At 38.7% G+C, this 4,786-nt stretch overlaps 1 pseudogene; it reads right to left on the reverse strand.

The window, feature by feature from the left end:
* Positions 1-4,786, reverse strand: part of LOC102820829 — a 28,268-nt pseudogene that overhangs the window by 1,615 nt on the left and 21,867 nt on the right.

A 4,786-nucleotide genomic window follows, 5' to 3' on the forward strand; every position in this document is an offset into this window, starting at 1 on the left:
CAATTTTCCTAGATTCATACTTCATACATTCCATGTTCTCATTATTAATGGATGTTTACAGCTGTTTCTCTTCATTTTGAGTTGTGCCCCATCAGCAAATGAAGTCCCATGGACTTTACTCCCACAGGCTTTACTCCATTTATGTCATCACAGTCAACTCTGCTTTGAGGAGGCAACTCTTCCCCAGTCACATTTTGAGTGCCTTTTAACCTGAGTGGCTCATCTTCCAGTACTATATCTGGCTGGCAATGTTTCTCTGCTATTCATAAGGCTTTCAGAGACTAATATTCTTAAGTAGATCATCACTGCTTCTTCCTAGTCTGTCTTCATCTGGAAGCTCATCTGAAATCTGTCCACCGTAGATGACCCTGCTAGTGTTTAAAATACCTGTGGCATAGCTTTCCGAATCACAGCAATTCATAAGCCACCACAGTAAGACAAACTGACAGACTTGTGGTGGAAAACAGACAATACCAGAAAGATATTTATCTGTTCTTAATTGACTATGCAAAGGATTTGACTCTCGATTATGACAAGATATGGACAACATTATGGATAATGAATATTCCAGAACATTTATTTGTGCTCATAAGGAACTTGTACATAGACCAAGAGGCAGTTGTCCAAACATAACACGGTGACACTGACTGCTTTAAGATTAGGAAAGGTGTGCACCATACTTATTCAACCTGTATGCTGAGCAAATACTCTGAGAAGCTGGGTTATTGGAAGAAGAATGTGACATCAAGATTTGCAGAAGACTGATTAACAACCTTTGATATGCAGATGACACAACTTTGTTTGCTGAAAGCAAAGGGACCTTAAAATACTTACTGATGAAGATCAAAGGCTACAGGCTTCAGTTTGAGTTGCACTCAGTATAAAGAAAACAAAAATCCTCCCCACTGAAATGAATAAATAACATCATAATAAATGGAGAAAAGATTGAAATTGTCATATACTTCATTTTGCTGGAATCCACTACTAACCCTCATGGAAGCATCAGTCAAGAAATGGCATATTGCATTAGGTAAATCTGCTGCACAAGACAAGACCTCATTAAAGTGTACTAGAGCACAGATGTTAGTTTGAGGACTAAGGTGTGCCTGATCAAGTCATAGTATTTTCAATAACGTCATATTTGAATTATGGTATTGGGGAAGAATATTGAAAGTACCATGGACCGTCAAAAGAACAAACATATCCGTGTTGTAAGAAGTACATCAAGGATGCTCCTTAGAAGCTAGGATGTCCAGACTTCGTTTCGCATACTTCGGACATATTATCAGGAAGGACCAGTCCCTGGAGAAGGAGATCATGTTTGGTAAGGTGGATGGTCACAGAAAAAGAGGAAGACCCCCAAAGGAGATGGATTTTCACAGTGGCAGCAGCAATGGGTTCAAGTGTAACAATGATTGTGGGGTTGGCACAGGACCATGCAGTGTTTTTTTTATTTTTTTAATGTTTTATCATGAGTTAAATAAATCCAATAGTTTACATGGGAGAACATTAGCTTTACATTCATCCCTATCATATATCGTTTCATTGCCACAATTACAATCCCCTCCATGCATCATCATTCAACCAAAGGATATACCTGCAAGCCTGTCCCCTGGTTGTCAGCACACAGCCCTTCTCCCTCTCTGGGTCTAAAGTCCCCAGCTGCTCCATCTCTCCACGTAATCATCTCTGCCTCCATCTCTGGCGTCACTGCTTCTGTGGGTAGGGTCCCACTCTCCACTCTTCTCCCTTGATGGTCCCAGGGACCTTTGCTGTTAAACTGCAAAGTCAATCACTCCCCTCCTTTTGCTACAAAACATCTACCTTTACATTTTCAGCCCTCACAAATCACCAGTCTTACACGGTCCGCAACACTATCCAAATCTCCTTTAATCAGCCCTGCCCAGACAAATTGGATACTACTCAGTGGAGATTCTACCTTCCTCTGCGCCCTCTAGGTCTAGGCTCCCTCTTGAAAGCTTGTAAGCCAGTCACTTCTTGCTTTTATTGCTCCCGCCCCCCCATTTTGGGTAGCCAATGTATAAGTTGCCCATCCCTGTCTGTCTACCCTGTATATGGAGGGGGTGGGAATGATCCTCACTGTAAAGATGTGTACCCTCTTTTGAACTACTGCATCCATAGGTGTAGGTCAAGTTCATCAAATTGTATCAGATTACTCTTATTTTCCTCTTCTTTCTTTTTCTAGTTGACCTCTGATCATTCAGTCATTGAATCCAGGTCAAGTGGGTATTATCTGCAAGTGTGGGTGTTCTTATGCATATGCCCTCTCTTCTTATCAGTTGGACACTTCATTCTCCACTCTAGTCCTCTGTGGCTATGACACTGACTCTGGGCCCAAGATTCCCCAGGTCTTGCCATACTTCTGGCCAACCAGGTCTCCACCTGGGTTCACAGGAGTCTATTGAATGTTGCAGGGCTTAGCTTGCAGCTTCATTGCTGTTTTTCCCTCACTTCCCCTTATGGGTGATGAACATGGTCACCAATCAGAGATTGTATTCCCATTGAGTCTTGGAAGGGGGTTTGCTCTGAGGGAACCTTGATGTCTCCTGGGAGAGCAAATTGCTTGTTCTTGTAGTAATCAGTCAGACTGCCTATATTGTTTTGTATTTTTCCTGTTAGTCTTTCTTTCAAGAAGTATCTTCTGTTCTTCTAGCTGCTCCAGGCTGGTCTGCTTGTCCTTTCAAGTGGAAATTTCCCACCTCAGAAGATTCTGGATGTGGTTCAGGATTCCACCTATGGTCTTATGTAATGCAGAGGCTCAGCGCAAAGCCTCCTTCACTGGGCACGTTGTAGCCCCATTTTAGGTATTCCAATCAGTTATAGGCAGAAGACAGACTTACAAGTTTTCTATGGTGATATTTCTGGCTATTCCTTTCTCTCCCCCTCAAGTGTCTATTTTATAATCCAGGCAGTGTTTTGTTCTGTTGTGCATAAGGTCATTATGAGTCAGAATCAACTCTATGGTACTTACCAAGAACAAGAAGGCATCAGGAGTCTTTCCTTGTTTTTCATTTTGAAAATTTGATTATGTCTAGGTGATTTTCTTTTGAGGTCTCCAGTTTGAAGTTCGTTTAACTTCTTGAATGGCTATCTTCTCATCTTTCATGATGTTAGGGAAGTTTTCTTTCAACTACTATTGAACTATACTCTCTAAGGTGGGTTTTTTGGTTTTTTTTTTTTGTTTTTCTCTTTCTGTTCTAGAAATATAATCACATGTAAATTATTCCTCTTGATAGTGCCTGATATAAATCTTAGGCTTTCTTCAGTTTTTGTTTTGTTTTTTTTTTTCATTCTTATTTCTGATTTTTCCTATAGAAGATAAGTTTTGAAACATTTGTCTTCAGACTCACTAATTTGGCCTTTCATTGATTCAGTTATACTCCTTTGACCTTTTAATAATGTACTATCTATTTCTGAAGTCTTAATATTAACCTTTTGACTTTATACTTGCTGGGGTTTTTTCTGCATTTAAAATTTTATCAGGTGTTGAAATAATAGTTCTCTTTTAAAATCTTATACAACTTTTAAAATGGTTAAATCATAACCTTTAATAGAACATTTTCACTTTCTAGTGCACCAATCTTCAGGTGTTACTGTAATAATTACATTAAAATATTATATATAGAGAGTGACACCCATGAAAGAACAATAGTATTTTATCTATTGATAAATTCTGAGCACAGGTGCTGTACTTTTCTCTGGCATATTCTTATTTTAAATCATTTAAGAAATAATATCAATTTTTATTTGAGGAATGATGTGATCAACTAATGTACTATGTTGAAAAGTACCAGAAATTTAAAAAATGAATAGATGCTGAGACTGCCTTTGTAAGCATGAGGACACAGAAGTATTTATTCTAAACTGTGATCATTCAGAGAAAATCTTATAGAACTAATCCTATGGGAGCATAGAAAAGAGATGTCAGAGAGGGAAAATTCAAAGCAGTAAAGGTTTTAGGGAGAAAAAAACAAAAATCACTTGGTGATATTATTGTTTGGTCAGGGAGAAGTAGTGAGAGTTGGAGAATTCTTGATGAAGACTGACATAGGAAAAGATAAGAATATTCTTAAGAGAGTTGAAGTTTGCTTAAGTTAATTAAATGGGCAAACCATATAGTACTTTACAACACTTCCTTTAGCATATCCTCAAATGCAAACTCAGCAGTCACTCCTGAGAAGAACTGTACAGGATCGCTATGAGTTGGGACTGACTTGCTGACATTTAACAACAACAACAACAGCTGATTATGGAAGGATTTAAGAAGCTAAGCCAAACTCCAGTCCTTCTCTAATATGTGTTGTTGTGGTTTTATATATGATCAGTAAAATATGCCATCTGAAATTTCGAACTTAAATTTCAAAACAACTCTGAATATACAGGGCCTATGGCACATTGAGTAAGACATCAGTGGTAGATCACACATCAAGATCTTATAAATCGCAATGGGAAATTTACTGCTGAGTCTACCACAAACTCAACTGAAAGTTAGTATTCTCATTACTATGTTAATTTTTAAAAAGTTTTTATTGTGGATTATGTGATAGTTTATATGGGAGAACATTAGCTTTACACTCATCTTATTGTATATCATTTCACTGCAATGATTACAATCCCCTCCATGCATCATCAAACAGCCAAGGGTACACCCCGCAAGCCTGCCCTTTGGTTGCCAGCACACAGACCCTCTACCTCTCTGGGTCTAGAGACCCCAGCATCTCCATCTCTCCATGTCATCATTTCTGCCTCTATCTCTGGCACCACC

Source organism: Chrysochloris asiatica, unplaced genomic scaffold (assembly GCF_000296735.1).
Source record: "Chrysochloris asiatica unplaced genomic scaffold, ChrAsi1.0 scaffold00013, whole genome shotgun sequence".
In the NCBI taxonomy this organism is placed as follows: Eukaryota; Metazoa; Chordata; class Mammalia; order Afrosoricida; family Chrysochloridae; genus Chrysochloris; species Chrysochloris asiatica.